The following is a 23,871-nucleotide window of genomic DNA, read 5'->3' as shown; positions in this document are numbered from 1 at the left end:
ACTTGACATTAAATGGCACCATGTTTCTTTCCAATGCCTGGCTTTCTCCTCCTGATATGAGGCATGAGTCTGAGAAGAAAGGTGAGTCCTTCCATATATGTCATATATATCCTTCAGGCCTCTTTTCTGTGACCCCTTTATTCTTCAGTGTATTTTTCTTCGATCCAGCCTCATCAATTGAATTGTATTTGCTTATATTTGAAGCCACTCTGAGAGTACCTATGTGTGTTACATAACCTGGCACAAAAGATACACTCTGTGAGATGCTTTCCTATTATTAGTGAGGACAACATGGAGGTTATCTTTTTATGCTTTCCTGCCTAGTGACCATGACATATATTTACAGGAAATTTACCCAAGCTTTAGAGAGGAGTTTCTGGTTTTAGTATAACAGTTTTTGGTCCTTTGCAAATACATTAATGAACCATCTTTAATTTAGTCAACCTGTTTGTCTAATATCTTTTGCATTGTGCTCAGATCTCTTAGACCAACCTGCCCAGGATTCTCCTTATAGATGAATATAGCTTTTATTGAAAGTAACCATGAGGGGTGCCTGGGTGGTTCAGTCAGTTAAACATCTGACTCTTGTTTTCAACTCAAGTCATGATCTCACAGTTTTGTGAGTTTGAGCCCAGCACAGAGCCTGCTTGGGGCTCTCTCTCTTCCTCTTTTCCTGCCTCTCTACTGCTCATGCTGTCTCTCTCTCTCTATCTCTCTCTCTCAAAATAAATAAATAAACTTAAAATAAGAAAGTAATAATGAAGTAATCTAAATGAAAATAATATGAATGTATACTATGAATGTATTCATAATAATATATATAATAATGAAAATAATCTAAACACTTTGATTATTCTGGGGACATGAGCAAGTGAATACTTAACTCACTCAGAACTAGAAAGCACACAATTTATACAGAGATTTTACCTGGGTTGTGCTTAGAATGGGAGACAATAGCAAGAAGAGTTCAAGTTTATGAGTGGAGATAAATACGTTGGAGATGAAAGTCAACCGCAAGCCAGAGGTGGACCTGAAAGAACATTGTAGATTTTTCTATTGCTTATTGCAATGTTACAGAAAGGACACAAAGACAAAATCAGTATAATAACCTGCTGAGAAGATGGACTACATTATAATTATCCCAGAAAGACAATCATATACTCTTTTCTTTAGACTCTTTATATCAGAAAAATGAGCACTTCAGCTAGAAATTTTTCAAAGGTCTATGAATCCTTACATTCCCCAACCAAAATATATTGTAGAAGTGTAACATAATGTATTTAAGAGGTCAAATCAGGCCTAGAAAGCCACACTGCCTAGGTTCAAATCCTGACTCTGTCACTTATGAGCTGGTGACCCAGCTTTGTGATTTCCGTTTCATTTCCTCATCTATACAATGGGATTTTAAAGAGTCTTATAAAAAGTAAATTAATAGATAAATGTAAATTACTTATAATAGCCCATGACATGTATTGGGAGATTTGCCAGTGTTTATTTTTATTCTGCATTTTTTTTTTCCCGGTAAAAGAACTCAATATTTCATTCCCAATTTCAATATTATAGCACCTTAAAGGAAATACTATCTTCTATTAGAAGGTCAAAGCTTGATGAGTCTAGGAGAACTGCTTCGTAATTCTTGGAGAGTATGTGTCTCCCCTTGGTAGCAGTTCTGTTAAACGGAGCATATGTCATCTGTTTGACAGACAAGAGCAGAGAGAATCTCCTCTGGAGCATAGCACTGAGGCTTTGTTAGCAGTCAGACAAAACGCTTTTGCATCAATAGAATAGGAAGAAAGGGAGAAATTTAGAATTTGAAGATGAAAAGGGAAGGTGAACCATTTGTGAGGAGCAGAGAATAGTTTCCCAAATATATCACACATTTCCATCACGGCCCTGTTTCGTAGAATATGTTCCGACACAGAGGAATCCTGTGCTTTGGCATTTGTTCTTTTTGTCCAAAGTCTTATTCTCTGTGATAAGAATAGAGCATATTTGTGCAGCACTCCTGTATTACGAATCCGTGCTGGTCAGTGGGCCGTAATTTCCTTTGTTCCATTTGCTCCGTGATTCCCTCATGTCGCAGGAAGGCGATGTCTGAAATGTATCACCTTGATGGCGCACTCCATCACCCTGCAGCAAAACTTTTCACCCACAAGCAAGATAGTTAATTCATATGTTCTTTCCAATCGGTTTAAACTTTCAAAAAAATCAAATATTGTTTTGCACGACATAGGTGATCCTCATGAACTTATTACCTCTCTCAAAGGCCATTTCTCTTGGCAGCTGCTTCACACTGAATAAAGATGAGGCTTCTTCACTCCATCAGTTGAGATGAACACGAGTGCAGCTGTGTCCTATTGGGGCTGGAAGAAGTAAAAATGAGATTAATTTTTCAGTGAGTTAGATCAATCTGTAGAGAACACAGGGACAATTCAAGGGAGGCAACTTTGTTTTGGAAGGTTTTACACCTCTAGATTATTAGCAAATTTGCTTCAATCCTGTGCGTTAGTTTTGACTAAGCTTTACAGTTTAGACATTTTTGCTTTTCATTAGAACTGGTGGTCTGTGTTGTCCAGCCCAGGGAATTCAGTTGAATTTTACTTAATGCCAATGCCATGTGGTCTAAGGCCTTGCTCCACCTTGTGTGCACATCATAATCACCTGGGGGATGAGAAGGATAGAAACACATTCAGGAAACATTGTCGATATGTTTACTCTTTCATAACAATATATTTCTCAGAATGCGTATTTATAAAGTGACTCATTTATTTTCTTATTTTCTTTAATGTTTATTTATTTTTGAGGGAGAGAGTGAGTGAGAGAGACAGAGACAGAGACAGGGAGAGAGACAGAGGGAGAGAGAGAGAGAGAGAGGCAGAGTGTGAGTGGGGGAAGGACAGAGAAGGAGACATTGAATCCAAAGCAGGCTTCAGGCTCTGAACTGTCAGCACAGAGCCCAATGTGGGGCTCGAACTCACAAGCCGTGAAATCATGATCCCAGCAGAAATCTGCCTACCGCTTAACCTGATTCATTTTACCTCAAAAGTCCTACCACAATCTTCTCTCATGGCACATATTTGTCTCTATGTTTTTCTCAGTCTTCTTTACTAGAATGCATGTGCCTTATAAGACAATGGATTCTGTTTTGTTCATTGTATTCCCCAGGGCTGAGCATAGAGCCTAACACACTGAAGTGATGCTCAGTGAATATTTCTTGGATGGATGGATGGATGAATTAATAATGCTTTTGGAATGTGATAGGAGCTATGTAGTGTGTATGTCTTTTGATTCAGTGTCTTTTTCCATTTATTGTTTCTATAATCCAGACTTTAGTTGTCTGGACTATACACATTTTGTAATCTTTTCTCAGAGTTTCATACTTAGACATCCAGTGATCTGGCTTCTTTCTAACACGGCTTGGTTACATAATGCTTTATTATATATATATATGTTATAACATATGTATATATGTTATAACACACATATATATATAATATATCTAGTTTCTCCAACTGTGCGTGTGTGTATATATATGTATACATATATATATATGGGGGAAAGTTTAAGTTGCTATATATATCCAACTGTATATATGTATATACATACAGTTGGAGAAGTTGCTATTAACACGGTAACACGGTTAGGCTAGGGGATCTCTTTATTCTTTTCACTTTTCATACTTGACTTTCTCCTGAGTGTTTAAACGTCCTACTCACATGTCTTCCCTAGCTCTATCCAGGGCCTTATCTACGATCACACTGTTCTTATTTCTCTGACCTTTCTCCACCTCTTTCTCTATAAGAAGCAGTCAGCTTCTGAACTGGTAGTCACAGACAAGTTCTTAGAAATGGTGAAGGCTTGCAGGGGGAGTGGAGATTGATCCAGGTTTGGGATATTGCTAGCATTTAGGGGCAGGGATTCTATTGGCCTTGGATAAGTCTGGGTAGCCAAAAAGTTCCATAAAATACACTGTATAATGTAACCAAATTTACAGGCTCTAATTTGTTTTAAAAACAGGAGATTTAGAGCCACATATCAAACCACCGATTTAGACTTCATTGTGCCTATCTTACTGGGTATTAAGTTAGTCACAATTATCTGCTCAGCTCTTTCATGGTCTGTTTTTTAAGACTTCCAAATTTATAACTTGATTTCACAGAAAACACTAACCAATAGGCAGTCCTAGGTGGGGTGTACAAGACAGACTTAGGATATCTTATAATCACTGTTATCTCTGATCCACTACACCTGGGGAAGTTCAAGCCTATACAAGTTGTTGTTGCTGTGGCTGTGCTAAATAATCTACCAGCTATGTTTCCTTTCTCATATTTGATTTCTGTATTCACCTTAAAAATAAATTCTCCTGAAATCATAGGCTGGGAACTCAAGATAAGATAATAAGAATCATTACTTGGGCTGCATATCAATGCTACAACTCTGGGTGAATAGAACATTGGTAAATACATGCACAGGTACATCAGCTGCATTTATACCTCGCCCAACAAACACACACGAGCACTTACACTTTCCCCCTTATCTTTTGAGAGCAAGACAGTTCAGCATCGGCTCAGTCTAAGTGAGTACTTCATTAAAAGAAATTCTATTCTTCCAGAGACATTGTTGCACTGAAAGAAAGAACGTTGAAAGGAGCCTAAGGCTGGGCTTCTGTAGTTCCGTGCCCAGTGGCCCTGCCTGCCTCACGCTGACCTGCCTTCTAGGACATGCTGAGGGAGTTTCTTGACTCGGAACCCCAGCCCCTGTGGGTTTATTTTCTTCCAGTTTATTTTCTGGGCAGGCGAGAACTGTTGCCTGTCTGATAGGCTTTCTCTTGTGGAGGACCTGCCTGGAGGCAGATCTGTCTAGTTATCTGCCTGCCTTTTGAAGCTACGTTGCACACAGCTGCTCTCGCCTGCATCTCAAGTCCTACCTGCCTGGAAGGGACTCCGCTGATAAGTCCTGACCAGGGGGCTTGAAGAGTTATTTACCTGGTTGTGAATCTCTCCACAGGCACCCAGAGAGTTGATTTGCACACCACGCTTTTCATCACTTAAGGTGATTTTTTTCTGGTTCAGATGTCTGGAGCTAAACAGAGAAAAATATTTTTGTAGTTGAAGAAACATCCCTTTCACAATTTGACTGGGGTAAGGCTCTTATGATGAGTAATTGGTAGGAAAACTGCTAGTACGTGGTAATAATGGCATGAAAAAGGGAGAGTGACTCTACACTTTAAAGGGGCCGTAAAATAGGGTAATGGAGGAAAATTTGGGGTTGGGGGAGAGTAGGCAAAATTTGTGCAGCTTTTAAAACATAAGTAAATCCAAATTAATTTTGGAGACTTCACCTTTCTCTCTTATTTGCAATCACAATCTAACTCCACTCAGACTGAAATGTGCCATCAACGTCCAACAGCAGGGCGCCCAAGCAGTGCTTAGCTGTTGCATTAAGCGGGATAAAAAAGGCAGGTTGAACAGAAGGAGTTCTTTAAAAACACTGAAGTGCCATCCTAAATAAGTCACCCAGCTGTGGACTGCTTAGAAGCAGCAGGAGCATCCAGATAAGACTGGCTTTCAGCCAGAAGGTCAAGGGATAACGCACTCCGCCTCATGAGCACCCATGAGGAAAGGGCATTGGCTGTAACACTGGCTCCTCTACATAGTGAGAGTCTGTGTTAGAGGAGCTGGGAGGCCGCTGGGCTCTGCCTACCTCGCTGTCAACAGGGCGCAAACTTAGGCTTTTAGCATTACCCCCAAATGAAGTTATACATACTGTCTCAGAGATTCATAAACAGGATAAAACATACGCTGTAAAATATAAAACATAAGTCCTATTACTATGCCACAGTGCATCTAGGGCATGATGAATTAATCTTTTTAATCAATTTGGCCAAGTATTTTGTGAACTTGATGATGATGCATATATTACTTTATTTGATGCCCGTAATTTCTGTGAATACGCACGGTCACAGACATATACTTAAGTCAGAGTGATACTTTAAAAGCTCAAAGTTGACTATTCAATTAAGCCCCATCAGTGACCTCCCCCTTCTCCTCGGAGAATATCCAACATCTAAAAACTGTCCTGTCTGTTGAGGCTTATTTAATGTCAGATTTCTGCTTCTTTCTTTTCATTCCAGCAACATGGTTTATCTTTTCATTTCTTGCCATGCTCCCTCTCCCCCTTGGGCTGTGCTCATAATGTTCCCTCTCTGGAACATTATTCTTTCCATCCCTGTCGCTGGATAGCTACTATTGCCTTTCAGGTCTCAGCTCATAGGCTGTTATGAACACTTAACTTCTAGACCAGCTCACTCTATCAGAACCACCATCACATGTTATTGGAATTACTTACTCAATTATATCTCTCCCCTATAAGACTATAAGTTCAATGGGGGCAGAATTATTCTCTCTTGTGCAAAATAATTTTACCCCCCTGCACATTGTTCAGTAAATTTTTCTTCATGAAAACCCCTGTGATCAAAGGTATTTTTCCCCCTCTGGAAAAGGCAGTGATGTGGCTTCTACTTGTTTAAATATGCTTAGTGGTTACCCCTAAATAAAAGTAGTACTACCACAAAGAAAGACACCGTTTAGCTTTGAAGATTAGAGTTTATGAAGGAGGGCAAGTTTTCATTTAGTCCATTATAGCTTTTGGACGTGTTTCAACACTTGATTGAGAACACCATCGAAGCCAGAGGTCATTGACCTCAAAGCAAACAGGGACCAGGCATCAATATAAAGAATAGGACTGAGTGGGGACTGGGGCAGATTGGGGTCCCACTGAAGGTCATTGCTTCCATGTGGAAATGTGAGCTAAGCATTGGTAGGTTTTCTAATTTTCCAAGAGAAGAAGAAACTCCAAAAGGTTTGTGGTAAAAATCATAATTTAAAAAAAAGTTAGTAAATAATTTCAAAATTTTAAAATACCTTGCTTACCAGATGAAACATTTATGCTGAGGTGAAACATGGTTTGCAAGCTATGAATTTAAAATTTAACCATTAGGCCAAAATCAGTATTGAGACGATCAATTTGCTCACGCATGGATATTAAACCCAATGAGCAACTGAGGCATAAATAATAAAACTAACAATTTTAGAATGAGAAAGGACATTAGAATAATCTTGTAAACACCCTTTTGCACATTATAGGAGAAAAAAACTCAGGTCTACAAAAATTAAATTACTGGGGCTTGAACTCAGATGCACAAAATTAAATAACATAGACTTGAAGCCAGGTGTTTTGATGCTTGGCTCTTGTCATAACTCCAAGCAACATTGTGCATGTGTGTGTGTATGTGTGTGTGTGTGTGTGTGTGTGTACACGTGCATGCATATTCTGCTCTAAGTGGAGTGAAATATGGTAGCCTTTGCTAGTGCTTCTGAAATTTTACTGTGTATGTGAATCAATTGGGTATCTTATAAAAATGCAAATTTTGATTCAGCAGATCTGGACTAGGGCCCAAATTTCTGCATTTCTAACATCTCCCAAGTGATGCCAATCCCAGGACCAAGCTTTGCTTAGTACAAACTGACTTTGCTCTAGATGTTAGGACTGCCCTAACTTCCCAGGACAGAATGTGCTCTTCATATTTTTCTTTGCCTGTTAACACTCTGCTAATGTTTCTTTTCTTCTACTCTGAATCCTTGACAAGTAAAAATATTAAATTAAGTGTGAAATCCACTTAACAGGCGAAGTAGATAAGTAAATGACTGAAAACAAGGGGCACTGACGAAATAAAATCTCCAAGCAAGGAATTCAAAATACATCAAGAAAAATGCATGCATTTTCTCATGTCTTTTTTTGTAAATAATATTAGTACTGGTTAGTTGTGGGGGGACTATTGAGTCATTTTCTAACTAATAGCAACAGAAAATGACCTTCCAAGAACTGTAGAGGAAAAGATACTTCAGAATATAGTAACAAACATTCCACAAGGTGGCAGTAAGTGCCCATACTTTACATTTTACTGATCTGTTTAAAGAACATACATACATTTCATCAGTGAAAATTTTAAAAGAATAACACTATTTTCTGTTTGTTTTCTGTTTTTTATTCTTTTTGGAATGACAGAACTAAACTTCAGAGAAGTTATATATTTTTTTCCTCAGCCAAAGGACTAATGGCTAATTTTTTCACACTTTCTTCTTCATATTAGTGTGACATACTAATGTTATCCTTTTAGCTGGTATTTATTCTTTTGGGTTCTCACTGAAGACTTTCTAAGTGGAATACATTTCCAACGAATACTGAAATTTCTTTGAAACAATATATAGATGATTATATTCAAAATGTCAAATACATTTTCCAACTCTTAACTGGCCATTTACTTTCATTTGAGACATCTCTTGAAGATTCAATCTACTGACTGAGACAGAAAGAACCATAAAAGTGAATTTTTCATTGTGTTACCAACTGAAGATTAATGGTAATTATATTTTAATAGACATTAGAATACTACAAACATTAAAGAAATCACATTTCTAAGACTTGTTTATAAGGTCTGTATTCATTCTTAATCAGTCCCAGGAGATCAAATCATGGATTAGGGAAAAGAAAATATAATAGTCCTAAAGTTTTTGTTGTTTTGTTTTGTTATTTGTGAATAAGCAAAAATGAATAGCGTACTGAGGTACAGATATTCATAGAAGTGTGCACAGATACCATCTTTAATATCATGGCAATGCTAGCCAAATTGGGCATTATCCTGTTATCATCACCAAACTTGCATGTGTTTTAGGACAATTCGTTCAGTGGCTTTGGGGCTCATTTCCTTCCAGGATAATACAAGGTATAGAGATTAGTCGATTTCGTTTCCAACTTCTCAACACTCCATACTTCTCAGGAGAAAATGTAATTAAGTAAAATGATCATAAACTTTGAAAAAAACCCATGGTGACTAGAAGTTATGGGGGTCTTCAGAGTGTTCTGCATCTTATCCTATGTTCTTTACGTATTCCAGGCATTTTGTAGAACTCTTGAGCTCAAGGCAGAGCGCTGGATCAACACTGAGGGGATGTGCGGTTGTGGTGTTTATTCCTGAAACAACTTTATTATGAGAATCTCCTTTCTTACCCTATAATTTTCATTTCATTAGGCCCTTAAAATAAGAAAGGGAAGAGTGGACAAGTAGAAAAATGGTTTGCATTTGGCAGATAGTGCAGGGATATTAGAGGAAACTTGAGACATAAAAATAGCCAACTTTTGGGAGTGTAATTGAAGACTTGCTGCCCCCCTCTACCCAATACTGGCTTCCTGCCTTACTCTCCTGCTTGTTGCCACCTCCCCCCCACCCCCCACCTTCTCTCCTCTCTTTCTTCCTCATCTTCCAGTATCCAAGACAAACACAACTCCTCTCAGACCCTTGGCCACAGGCAGATCCCATCACACAAAGCTCCTGGGTCTATGTTACTCCTCTGGCCAGGGTGGTGCTTTACTTCACATTCATCACTTACTTCATTACTTAGCTCAGCTGAGGATGGAAATAGCTTATTGTTTTGTCCCCAGTTAAATGGAGATTCCTTTCTTCCAAATGAGATTTTGTTAGACACTGGCTTAAGCACAGATTGCTGTAGATGAAGCCACTTAAACTTACTACCTTTATAGGTATTTGCTACTTGGTAAGTAAGTAGCATATGTGCTGAATGGTTGGGCTTCAGCAGAGCGGTTGCTGACCCAGCTCCAAAGCTGAAGTTTTCTTCATACACCTTTCATACATACACTAAAATTTATTGCTCCAGGTTGTTAAAACATATTAAGGATGTTTTATGAGAAAAACAAACTCCGTTTTCTCTCAGTTTTTAGACTTCCAGGGACTTCCAAATCTATGCCTAATGATCTATGACATGATTTAAACCTGTTTTAGAATCAAAACCCTCATTTAGAATTGGCTTAAAACCTACGTCTAAAAAAAGGTAGGTAGACAAATTAAGGTAGATAATAAATGACCGGCTTTTTATTTCCCAATTTAATCTTCGACCAACCTTGCACACCTTGTCTCTCTTCCTTATGATATTACCTTAGAGTTCTCATCCAGTAGTAAAAATCGTATTCAAATTTAGTGAATTGAGCTGATCCTTGGAGAAAGGTAAAATGGGAAAAGACTGTCTTCAAGATGCATTCCCTGACTTTTAGAAGGTGACAAAGGCTGGAGGCACTGACTTTATCAATGGTACAGATTATAGCCCCAGAATATAATAGTGTTCAGAATAGATGGCAAGAGGAAATTCAGTATTGGATGGAGTTTGGGAAGAATAGAGATACTGTATCTACATTCAGCCAGATCTGTAAGAAACAATCATAAAGAAACAGTGGTGAGCGTGAGAAATTAATTTGATTATTATTGATTTCATTGTAATTAACATCATTGTTAATTACAAAATGACACCCTATGTTAATGACATCTTTCACTTATTCATCTGTTCAGAAATAACTTTATTCATTGAACAGAGTATCTTGCAAGCTTGGTATTTATGAGGCACAATACCTTGATTAGACTAAGGGTGAATCAGAACATCTGTTGAAATTGTGTTTTGATTCTCCCCTCTGCACCTCCAAAAGTAAAACATCTTATGTAATATAAGGTGATCTTTGTCCAGTTTCTTTACTTTACAGACTCAGGATCTAGGGGTTAAATTATTTGCCCACAGACAGCTAGTCATTCAGACTTGATTGTTTTTGCAACTAAAACCTACATATCTCTATTTCCTCTACTTCTCACCATTTCAAACCGTTTTCATTAATTGTTAAAATAACCCTGCCTTCAGATTTTAAACCTTGGGCTTTAGGCTCCAATTTAGGCTCTAACTCTGAGCTCTAAACCTGTGCTTCTTTCCCCAAAAGTAGTCAGTTTATAAACCCCTAGCCTTTAATCATGGCAAACATGCAAATATAGACATAATGAAACAAAGATATAAATGGACAATATCCACTATTTCCTTTCCTGAGAAAATTGGGAGAATTATAATGTGTAGACTTGATTTGGGAGTTAGGAAGTTTATGCTCAGAATTCAGTTTTGCCCCAGGTGACCTTGGCCAAGTCACGCCAAGTTTCTTCCTTAGGCCAGCAACTTACTTCATTGGCTCTTTATTGATTTCATCTACTATCTTCATGTTAGAAAGCCACAGTCTAATAGATACTCAGGAAATGAACACTGAACCTTTTCATAGCTCAGTTTTCTGAGGGCATTTGAAGAGCAGCCCTATTTTCTGCCAATTATTCTGTTTTAATAAGCTCTCCCATCACTTTGGCTCAGACACTCAACTTAAACAAGTAGCCTTACTATTTAGCTGACCCCAAATAAATGGCCGATTGGGATTCTTTCTGAGATCCATAGACTTTCTTATGAGATGGCAACTGTACCTTTATGCATATGCTTGTTATTGATCGTAGCAGAAGGTATTTAATTTTCTGTAACAGTCTTAGAATGACTGCATTTGGTGTTTCTCAACAAATTTGACTCTTGATGTAAAATGTCATTGTCAAAATTCAAATTTATAATAAGATTCTTCACAAAGCGCTCTAAATTACATTCCTCAGAATAACTGGAGAAAGAAAGCATTATTCAGTAGCAATGCAAAGTACTAATTGCAATATTTCAAAGAGAACCTTTCTTTTTTTCAAAACCCGTAAGTCTATTAATCCTAGAATTATGATTCATTCCAAGGATATTTTAGCACAAGCTCAAAAATATAATATAATGTTCTGTAATATAATTAGCAACCCAATAAAATATTTTGCTCTAAATTACTTAATAAATGTACTATGTGAGTAATGGTATTCTTAAAATGAATTCCAGGATAGTTCTTCAGTTTCTTCTTTCAGAATAATTGCACATAATTCTAAATATCATATCGGAGATCACAAGACTGCTGCTTATTTTCTTGAATTAGACAGTACACAGGCTACTGATCGTTCATAATGAAACTGCTAGATGTCGAGGTGGAAAATGATACAGGACAAACTAAAACCTTCTAGAAATTCGGCTGAGTGAAATCCTCAGATTGTGCCTTTTAGCCTTTGTTTTATTACAACTAATGGAGAAGCATCAGAGTCTGATTTTTCCCCCTCCCATCATTAGCAAGTTGCTGGTCTAATTCCTCATTAAATAGACAAACATGTTTCTAAGTTCAAATGTCTAAGTCCCATCAGTAACTGTTTCTCTGCTAAATAACTAGACATCCTTTAATATTTGAAAGGGGCCTTTATTTTTGCGATGATATATTTTGTCTATTCATCCTCTAAGCTCAATATGGGAAAGATGTAAGCTTTCTTATCTGAGAATCCTCAAAGATGGGGAGAAAAAAACCCTATGTCATTATGACGAGAGGCAGTGGGTGTCTTCCTACATGAATGTAGGCACATTCATTTCCTTTCACTTCATAGCTCTAGAGAATTATCTGCTTTGTTTCTTGAGGCATCACTACTTATGTAAAAAGGGGATGCAATTTGAGGAATTTAGCATAAATACTAGTCAGCCTTTTTCTGGTGACATTTTAGTGCCCGTCTTTTAGACATTCCTTTTAATGCTGTCAATATTTACAATGGAACATCACAAGCATAATTTTACCACTGAAAATCAGTTTCATGTAAATGCCATTCTGTTCTTGTGCTGGTGATGAAAGACCCTTCTTCAAAGTCACCCTCCTTGCCTATTACACTGTTTTGCTCTGCAGCTTATTATCTGTACCTTCAGCCACACAAACACTTGGCAGAGTGAGAAGAATGATCTGGTGTGTCAATTAGTTTCAGAAAATCTTGTCCTTAAGATTGTTGATAAAGGTTGGAAGTGATCATATTTAAGAGAATCCTAATGTAGACTGGGCTTTTCACTGCTTATCATGTATGGTCATGCAGAACGCACTGTCGTTCAAGCTCATAGGACCTTACTATCCTTAGTTAAATATTTCATTTTATTCTACATCCATTCATGTTCTATTCCTAGCTGGCCACTGTCCTTACTCTGTGACATGTAATGCTGATCCCATTTTCTCCTTTTTTCTTTGCTCTTTCTGTTTCTCTCAGTAAATTTCCCTTTTTGATGACCAACTTCCCTAAACATTGCCTGTCTTTGAATGTTCAGTTCAGGCTTATTGTCTCTTGTGAAACCCTCCCAGACAAATTTTAAAGAGTGACCTATGTTCATTGGAGGTACATAAGCGGCCTTCAATAAATGTGAGAGCTCACAGCTCTTGCTCTCTGTAAAGTAGGATCTAATTATGTACTAATGATTTTACTCTAGAATGCTGGTTGTAAATATCAACTCACAATTTTAAAATATAGGAAAAGTACAACTTTCTTCATTTCTTATAATTAGCGAAATTTCCTTTTGACTGTCTCATTGGGGTGGTAAACCCACAACCCCAGTGAAAAGTTATACTATCCTTTCCCCACAGTATTGTCTAAATTCTATAGGACCTGAGGCTAGAGACTTGAGAAGTCCTTTGGTGAATGTTGGGCCATTAGATCTTCAATGTTAATGTGTCAAAACTCAAGTACACTAAAGTATTCATTGCCCTTTTGAGTGTTTGGCCATTCAGTGATAGAAGAGAAGAAATAATCTTCTTTCTACCCTTCTGAGTTTGTGGCTGAGACTCCTATGACAAAAACTGACTAACAAAAGAAAAACAAAGCAAATTTATTGACATGTATACTTCGTGCATACATGAGAGATACCCAGGGGAAAATGATTAAGTTTCTGCAGTAGCTCAGAATTCTAAGTTTAAATACCATTTTGATAGGGAAAGGTGAGGGAGGATAAAGGGCTCTTAGGTAACAGTATATGAGTTTTAGGAAGGATGAATGGGCTCTTAGAAGGATAGGTGGGAGGTATTACAGTTTGTGACACAAAGTTTGTCTGGATGTGGTGTTGACTTCTAGTCTCTTCTCCCATAGTAAGAGTCAATTTTCCCTGGTTGTTGAAACTCCTGGGGAGGAGATTTGTGACAAGTGAACTTCTTTTTGGAAGATCTGTCTTCAGGTAATAAGGAGAGTTCAGAGAAAGCTTTTCCCTGCATTTGCTATTTTCCAAACACCTATGGTTTAAAACAATCAATATACGACAGCAGCATGTTTGGGGTTGAAAGTCCTGAGCTCCTACGGTCATATTTTGGGGTAGCATTTTCTGCTAACATTCACCTCTAATTAGGGTGCTTTGAAGATACTTCTGTACTCTACCAATATGGCTCTCACAGGTCCATTGCTCTCTCTGCTGCCCTGATGTCATCATTGGGCATGTGGCCACCATTCTGTGCTCCTGCACCATGAAAGGGGAAGAAATCCCAGTGAGGCTGCAGAAGGTAGTGTCTGCCAGTGTGCAACAGGTGGCCATTTCTCTCCATGTCTTCATCTGGGAAGGAGTCCTAATGCCTCTCTGTGTCTTTATCTGAGAAGTAAGCTACTGGCCTCTTGCTTTCTGATCCCACAAGCCTTCTTAGAATGTTGCTATTTTTCATGCAGGATATGTGATCCTTTTTGGGGATGCATCATTATGTCTGCCTTTGTCAGTTCCCTTCCTCCCCATCCCAGTCGTAGGGATTCTAGTCTAACCTGGGTGGATGAGGACTGGGAACAGTACAGACTTACTTGTATTTGTGTTTTGCAAAATCTTTCATCTACTTATGAATCTTTTACTTTCTTGTAAGTACTAGTCTTTTGAAAATCAAAATACTAGGAAGAAATGTATTTTTCCTCTACTTGATGCTGTCACATTTCATATGTAAAGTGAAAATCAGAAGCATTTATGCCTAGCTAAATATTCAAATATGGAGGGCATGGTTGGAGAAAGAAGAGAAATGGTAGAAAATATGTAGAAAAAATATGTAGAAAATATGTTAAAAAGATATATATAAGAACCTTTATAGTTTAGCATGCCAAAAATATTCTGATGCATTCCTCTTTACTTCTCTTGATACTCAATAAGGTCCTTAAAGGGAGGCATTTTGTATTTTTGGATCTCTTGTAATGCTCAGGACCATGATACACAGATAGTAGAGATTTGTTAAATTCTTGCTAAAGGATTGACTGTTGTTTACACATTTTGTTCAATAAATGCAGCTTATTACTAAATTACTAGAAGAATGCACATTTTGTAATGGTACTTACTTATCTTCTATTATCTTTCTTAACATAACAAAAAGTTATGCAGAACTAAACAGCAAACTGAGTGTGTTGAACTTACTTGCTATTTGGGAAAATTTATAAGCTTCTGAAAAATGTATTCTGCCTGCCATGTGCAGTGAAATTGAGCTTAAGAAGTTTTACGTGCAGAAACCATTTTCCTTAAACCAAGAAAACTGAAGAATTTTGGAGGAAATGAAAGATAAAAATTTGACTAGTCTTTGGTTGTAAAAAGGCAGCAAAATGTGCTTAGGACTTATGCACAAAACTTGCGTAAATGAATTCCCAACATATTGAATACAGATGTGAACAAACACTTTTCCTCTAGATTTGGGATAGTTTTCCTTCACAGCTATAAAACAAATTTGCTGCATATAATCATCATGGATATTCTGCTCCCCAAATTGTGAAATCATATATATTCACACCTCAGATAATTAGGCAATATGAAAATAGATTTTTTTAATGCCTTCAGCAATTTTGAATTTTACTTTCTTGGGCAATCATGATGCAGCGATTAGGCAGACTTTAATGAGAGGAATGCCTCTGACATTAGCTAAAATCGCCCGTAATATTGGTGCCTGTTTAATTACTTGACAATGAGCAGCATGATGGCCTCTGCAAGTAGGTATTTAATAAAGATGTTGGGCTTTAATACACTAACATGCTTTTCACAGGACTCTTTGATTATGCTGGCTGCTTATTTTAGCTGTGTCAACCGAGTACTAAGCAAGAACTCATTTGCATGTTTGATTCCTACATTGACCACTTAGGTAAGCTTTGTTCCGTAGCCAGAGGGCACACCATTTAATACTAGCATCCAGTTCTCAGGGTCCTCCTATTGGTTATCAGCAGCACAGAGGCGAACACAGAGAGCTGCAGGCAAATTCACTTACCTACCGCTGAAACAATTCTAGATCCAAGTGTAGAGGTGTTGGGCTATTAGGACCTTCAGACAGGAAGGATAACTTATATTTATAATAAATGAGGATAAATCAATGGTGCATGCAACAGCTCAATGTTCTCAATACAGGACATTCATGAATCTATCCCATTTGCACTAAACCATGAATTTCCAGAAGTGGATTCTAAGAGGCTTAATGCTGCAGATATGATCCCTAATAAGAGGTATTCATATTTGTGCTATTCCCTTGTGACATACCTCATTATGTTTTGCATTTTGTACATTTTGTTGTTTTGTTCACTATGTCTTCTGCAAATGTAGAATGCTCTGCATGTGTCCTTAAGTACCCACAATTTGAAAGTGTAATAATACTACCTAATATATATCCAAAATATCAAAGGAAAAATATCAAAGTATTTTCATAAGTAGCTATATATTAAAGAAAATAAGCATGAATAATTCCACTTAATTCTTAGTCCTGTGCTAGGAGTTCAGAGAAGTTTAGTTAGTATAGTATCTTCATGTGTCTTCAAGAACTCGGAGAAGGGTTTATGAAGAAGATATCTGCACAAAGGATGTTTGGTTACTGCTTCTGTGATAACAGTACCTACATTTTGATCTTTCCCTTAAATAAATAAATTAAGTAAGATAGTGAATGTAAAGGATAGAGTCCTGACCAGCTCAGATCATGATCTCACAGCTTGTGAATTCAAGTCCCACATCGGGCTTTGTCCTAACAGTTCAGAGTCTGGAGCCTGCTTCAAATTCTTGTCTCCCCCTCTCTCTGCCCCTCCCCACTCACACTCTGTCTCTTCCAAAAATAAACTTTAAAAAAAATTTTTTTGAAGGGCAGAGCTTATGTTACACCAAACAAGTGTCATATACTAGTGTTTTGCCTTTTCTTCCCTTTTCTTACCATTCTTTGGGATGGCCTTCCTTTTCCACTCAGACACATGACAGCCTTTCCTGCCTTTGTCATCCCTGATTTGGAGACCCTGGCTACTTCTTTCCTTAGAAGTCATTGTCCTCTTCTTTAATTCCCATTAAAGGTGATGGATTTTCTAGTCTAAGAAAGAAGAGGTCTCACCTTTGAGTTCTGTAGAACGATACCCTCATGTTCTCCAAGAATTTCCTGACCTCTAAGCATTTGCTGTTCTCTGGGCCACTAAAAGGTGGTAGCTGTCTCGTGATTTAACCAGCTAGAGAATATAAACTAAGAGTGATTCTTAAATGGTTTGCATTGCTCTTAGCTATTCTGGTTCCTTTCCTCTCCTCTTCTTGATTGTCTTGGAATGAGGAATAGACCCACTGTTTCTCCCTTGACTTAGGGCAGTGTTCTCAATACTGTTTGGTTTTAGGAATTCTTTTCACTCTTAAAAATTACTGGGGGCTACAGAGAGCTATAGAGAGGTTTTCTTTGTTGCTGTCCTTTTTTTTTTTTTTAAATGTGGGTTTTAAAAATTGACACCACATTAGAAATTAAAACTAAAAAGAATTCTAAAACAATTCTTTATTATTCTATTGAAAATAGTAATAATCCTATTACACATTAGTATAAATATATTTTTAGTGAAAAATTCACTATATTTTCTAGAACAAAAATAGTGAGAAAAGCAACATTTTGCATTTTTTGAATATGTTTAAAGACTGACTTAATAGAAGACAACTGGATTCTCAAATTTACTTCTGCATTTCTTACAGTCTGTTAGTTGGGTAAACTGTGTGAAGAAAAAATGATCTCATACAGATATATATTTGGAAAGGAGGAATATTTAATATATTTTCAGATCATTGTAGATATTCCTTGAAGTGACACTGAAATTTGTCAAGTGGTAATTTCTTATACATTAGTTGAAACCTAGAACCTGAAACACTAAATATAAACCTTTAAATCTTCTGTTCTTTCATGATCCACTAGTCTATCTTGCACTTTGACTGGATTATATATCCACGCATGATTTTGTAGTATCATGCATGATCGATCATTTCTTCTAGACATTGACATATTTCGTGATATGATCTATAAAAACATTGTTAATAGTACCACTGATCTCAGCAGAGAAGTATTTAAGTATTGGGAAACTGTCAAGCGCACACTGTGGCTACAAGTTTTCCAAAGTTCTCATGTTCACTTGAAAATTGTCTCATTAAAAGCACAGACTATCGTTTGTTTTTCCCTGGTTTGAAAGCTGCCTTCATTAATCTGCATTGCCAAATGACCAAATGGGAACTATAGTTGCTGGGTCAATTGTTTTTCAAGTAGAAATGATTTTACATGAAATAATGAGCTACAACAGCTCACAACTCTCACGACTCAATCACACCAGTGCTTTTACTTGAATAACCTTTGTTCTTTGGTAAGCAGCATACTTTATGTGTGCTTCTGATTTCATGACACAATGTATCATGAAGAGATGTATTCCAGGGTCAGGATTTAATGAAATTAATTGTTACTGTTTGATAAAGGACATTATTAAGTGAAGCTAGCATTTATTCTTTTTAATTGATTTATTGATTTCTGCAACTCTTTGGTGGGGAAGATACCATGACTACTAGTACATGTTGGTACCACTAACTTTATTCTTACTAGGGCTACATCAGTTTTACCTATTAGTGCATAACCAACACAACGAAAATACAAATAACTTCCTAGTGTTATTAGAATAATAGTTTTAGTCCTATGAAGACCCCTTCCCTGAAAGGGTCACAGGAACCCTTAGGAGTCCATGGACCAGACTTTGACTCTTTTGCTTTAGAATAGTTTTCCCAAACTCTTTCATGAACAGTGATAGCATCTTTTGTGAGTGCTTTATCCTAATGTAAAGACCATGAGCTATCAGACTACTCAACACTAAGTGCTCTTGGGATTAGGGGAAATGGAAGACAATCATAAGTCTCAGTCTCATTAAGAAAAGTGAACTTCCATGAACTGGACTTTCAAATAGTTTCAAGATTTGGATTGTGTCAAGTGTTGTGGCATTATTATTAGTCTAGGTATTCTCACACCATGCTGTTTTCTGTTTATTATTCAAGCTAATTGGAAATGCAGTACTAGTAGTAGCTTCAGGTAGCATCCTTATGATCGTTTCTTTCTGGTAGAATTTATGCTGCTAGGTGCCGTGGATGTCATGGAAACCACTGTTCAGAGGTGGGAAAAAAAAGTATTCTGGTTCGCCTGCTTAATCCTGCAGAAGGGGTTCCCGGTAGGGTCCAGATCTTTCTCATTTTCTCTAAGAATCTATTCCAGAATCAGTCTCATTATTTATGTTTTTGCTTATGTTGGAGGTCTATTTACCTGGAAGATATTCATCTTTATGCTTTCCACTTTTGTAGGCATAGTTTAAAATATCCCCTTTCTACAGAATTGTTGCCTCTTCTCCTACAGATGAAGGCACATGATGACAGGGGCTTGGCTCAGTGAGAAACTGCTCTGACAGGGACAGAGAGCTCATATCAGCATGTCACACTGCCCCTGCAGCTCCCCCTGCTCAGGCAGATCCCAGCTTAGGCTTCTGCTTTTCTGATCTATAGATAAGAAATCCCACGTAGGGAGCACAAACCTCCATTAACTGTTGTGTTAGTTACAGAAAGCTGAATCAGAGACATATCTAAGCATTTATGGACATCACCTTTAAAAATCCAGGAACCAAATATATTACCTATAGGTCACTCTCTATGTCCCAGAAAGAAGGAGCTCAGTTTTCTCATCTAGCCTCAATGATAGATGATGTAGGAAAACACCTGATTGGAGTACTGTTTTATTATTGACTCGTGTGGGGCAAGTAGTCTCCTTCATTCTTTGACTCCAAATGGGCTTTGAAGTTCTTGTCTCCATAATACATTGATAGAGTTGTTTTATCCAGCCCTGTTCCAACTTGATTGTATTCTCAGAGCAAGTAGACCTTGAAGCTGTAGGTGTGACTCTCCTCCAGGCACTAGAGACTTGGGTGGTGAGCAGTGTAAGCAGAAGATAGACACATTGCCTCACCTCCTTGTGTTCTAACATTCCAAAGAGTCTAAACATCATACCTTTTTTATTTTTATTTTTATTTTATTTTTTCTAATGTTTTATTTATTTCTAAGAGAGAGAGAGACAGCATGAGCAGGGGAGGGTCAGAGAGAGAGGGAGTCACAGACTCTGAAACAGGCTCCAGGCTCTGAGCTAGCTGTCAGCACAGAGCCCGACGCGGGGCTCGAACCCACGAACCACGAGATCATGACCTAAGCGAAAGTCGGACGCTTAACCAACTAAGCCACCCAGGCGCCCCAACATCATACCTTTTTTAGTGGATATTAGAAACATGAGTTCCTGGATATTCAAAAAGAAAACACTCTCAGTTTTGCAGATCTACGTTGTCCGTAGAGGCCAGAGTCACAACTTTTCAATTCCATTCAAAAGGCAAAGCTAGGAACAGTTTTAATAGAGAACAGTGACACAACTCTGTGACCTGGCAGCTGGCCACTTACCTAATGAAGACGCTGACTTTGCTCTCATCCCTTTGAGGGCTAAGCAGTCTTATTATTTTATAGATACTCATATCAGGCTGCATTTCAGTTGCTTGAGGGCAGTTTCAGGCATGACTTCTTTTTCTTAGAATCCTGCAGTATCACCTTGGAAATGATTCTACACATTAGGAATACATGTAGATTTGATATTCTTAGGTCATAATGTCAGTTCTCATTCCAAATGCAGGCTTCCCTATAATCAACCGAGATAGTTTATTCAATATTCAGATTTTCAGGACTTATTTCAAGGGACTCTGGTTGAAGAAGTTTAGAAGGACAGCCCAAGAATCTGGATTTAAATTTTTTTCATGTTTATTTTTGAGAGAGAGAGAGAGGGAGAGAGAGAGAGCAGAGGGCGGGGGCAGAGAGAAAGGGAGACACAGAATCTGAATGAAGCAAGCTCCAGGCTCTGAGCTGTCAATACAGAGTCCAATGTGGAGCTCAAACCCACGAACGGTGAGATCATGACCTAAGCCGAAGTCGGTTTGAACCACCCACGTGACCCAGAATGTGGGTTTGAATCAAGCAACTGGGATGAGATTGATATAAGTGGCCCTTGGACTGCAGTTAACGAAATTCTGCTTAATAAATAAAACTATGTCTTACTAGAGAGTTAGGAAAAAAAACCCCACATTCCTGGCTGTTACGAGCTTTGGGCAAGGAATTCTTGAAATGTGGTCTGCAGAAAGCTGATGAGACGTTAAGAATGGTCACAAGAAGTTGGTCACGAGCAAGGTGCACTCCCTCTCAGATTCTGCTTCTGACTATGGATCTGTGGGTCAGGTTTTATGCTTCTTACGTCCTGGACTCTGATGTGTCTTTTGACATTTGGAGGAGATTTATGACATTGATGGCAAAACTCAAGCTATTTCGTTTGTTTCTTCTAGTCTCGGTGCCCACAGCCCTACCCTTCTCATAGTAAGTCACTGAATGACTAAAGATAGCAAAAAAGAGTGGCAGTGATTTCAATTTAGTATATTATTCCTTTGATCAAAAATCTTGATAAGTTCCTGGAAGTGTCAAAAATTGCTTGGCCTGCCAGGCATTTAGAGGAGAAACATTTGGAATTGTCATCATTGAACTGGAATTTGAGGTGAAAACTTAGAGAAACTGCTCCAATGAAAAATCTTGCAACAGAGCTCCATCCAAATATATTAAAAGACATCAAAGAGAAAGTGTTTTCTCTTGTGATTTTTCCCTTCACTGTTAACTGAACACTTGTAAAATTGATGATGATGTATCTTACTAGTCACCTAGAATGCTCTGTACCACTGGAGAAAACAAAATTACTTTAATATTTTCGAAGGTTTCTTTACTTTGTAAGATGTATCTGGGGAGCTTATTAAGTTCATTAGAAAACTTGAAGAAATTTAAAAGTACTTCTAAAGGCCTTTTCTTTCCTTTCTCAAGCGACTTCTGCATTTTTAGATTGGAGCATGAATAGATAAAAGAAGAGCTTAGCTAAAACAAATAAAAGTTGAAATGTATTTCTGAGAAATATGTGAAGGGGAAATGAGACTATTTATTTCCCTATAGTTGGGCCCACCCCTCCCTGGTGTTCATAATCAATCCTCACTTGGAGTGGGAGGTTCTTAAGGAAAAAACAGTCATCTATATTGAGATGTAGCTCTTTCCTTCTATTGCTAGAATATCCTTATATTTGATGTTATACTAATGGGAATGGTATTGGATATTAGAAATGTGAGTTCCTGACATATCATTATGAATAGTAACAGTTGATAACTTTCATTGTGACATATGATGGGCAAGGCACATAGACATTTGCTCACTGAACTCTCACATCACCCATATGAAGTTAGCACATTATTTACAATATCCCACATTCTTATGAACAAGAATATTAAGAAAGAATACCTTCCCAGAACAGTCACATGGTTAAGATTGGAGCAGACAGTCTAAGGAGAGCATACTTTTCTGCTATGTGCCTGGTCTTGGAGAGGTTGGTGGAGGCATATTTGGGTCTCTTGGGTCCTAGTAATGAGTTCTAGAAACTCTTTCCCTTTAAACTTGGATAGAAGTGGGATGGTGGGAGGTAAGACAATGTAGAAACCGTTTGTTTCCTCTTTTCCTATTTTTATATGAGGCTATATCTTTATTAAATGTCAAAGAAAAAGTTGTGTGCAATCCTTCCGTGACCACAAGCACCTGGTCTGCCAACACTCGGGAGTCTGATTTCCATTGTCGGCCTTTCCTGATTACTTCTAGTATTAAGAAATGAGGCATTTCCTGGCTGAAAACCAAAATATCTCATTTGGGTGATAAACCTAAACTGCAGACTTGGTTATGTGGCTGGACCTCTGGAATCAAATTCTTCTTTGAGGTTTCTGGTAGGCTTCAAACTGTGTTCCAATTCTAGACTTGCATCCTGAGGTGGAAATGCGGGGGGATGCATGCTCAGCTGACAAGGCCTTACAATTGTTCCTGGCAGCAGAGGAGGATATAGATATCAGCAGGGAGATGAGATAAGTATCACTTACCCTTCAGGTGCACCTTACACTTGACCTGGAGGAGATGTTTCTCTCAACTGAAGCTTAAATGAATACGCAGGCATTTTGAAGGGCTTTCTTCCTTGAGGTTGCTTCCGGAGAATCAAAATCTTGTTAGAATTATTCTGGGCACTGATTCAAAGTGTGAAAGGCTAAAATATTGCCAACATGGTAATTTACACAATATAATAGCAGGGGAAAATAAATTACCTACAACTTACAGCAATGCCCTGTGAGCAGAAAGCCTCTTGGAACACACAAAAATTATATCTACAATATATCAGCAACATAAAGCCCTGGATTATAAGAATCAGATTCAGGTTCTTGAAAAATTAGTGGAAATTCCATTTTGCCATCACTTTAGAAATTGAAAAGTAATAATAAATGGGCACAGCCAGTGTCAGTGCATGATTGATTGAATTACATATTCCATCTTGTTTGTTGTTACTTAGCACCTTATGTCCTCAGAGGGCTTTGCCCTTGTGCTTCTTGTCAAGTATGAAAACTTGGTAGCATTCCCATGTTGTTTGCAAGGAAACTGAAGCACTGGAAAGTGGGGTTCTTCCAAGGTCACCTCATTGATCTGAGATGAAGCTGTAATGGAGTTGAGAGCTTTCAAATCTCTGTGTCCAGGGAATGACAAGGGCTGTGGTTTAGTCCCATTTTCAGAGTGAAGAATCAAAGAATAAAGGTAATTAAAGTAATAAAGGTGTGTGCTGGGAGTCAGCTCTTTAATGAACTCTTAATTGAAATCACTGGCCTTATTATGAAACTTTTGTTTTCTGGGATTTGAATAAAATGTCCCATTGCTGGGTGTTTTCTTGGCCAACACTGATGGGAAC

At 37.9% G+C, this 23,871-nt stretch overlaps 1 long non-coding RNA gene across 1 annotated transcript; it reads right to left on the bottom strand.

Annotated features, from left to right (window-relative positions):
* Positions 1-1,490: 1,490 nt before the first annotated feature.
* On the bottom strand, positions 1,491-20,592 carry LOC144234512 (uncharacterized). The gene is made up of 6 exons (XR_013335993.1): positions 20,484-20,592; positions 11,357-11,538; positions 10,013-10,278; positions 4,986-5,082; positions 2,256-2,363; positions 1,491-2,141 (listed from the first exon to the last, which is right to left on the bottom strand). It is a non-coding gene; the product is annotated as an uncharacterized LOC144234512 (long non-coding RNA).
* Between the last annotated feature and the right edge of the window lie 3,279 nt (positions 20,593-23,871).

This window comes from Crocuta crocuta, unplaced genomic scaffold (genome assembly GCF_008692635.1).
Source record: "Crocuta crocuta isolate KB4526 unplaced genomic scaffold, BGI_CrCroc_1.0 scaffold154, whole genome shotgun sequence".
Classification (NCBI taxonomy): Eukaryota; Metazoa; Chordata; class Mammalia; order Carnivora; family Hyaenidae; genus Crocuta; species Crocuta crocuta.
Note: the sequence above shows the minus strand (reverse complement) of the source record. Positions and strands in the feature narration are given on the sequence as shown.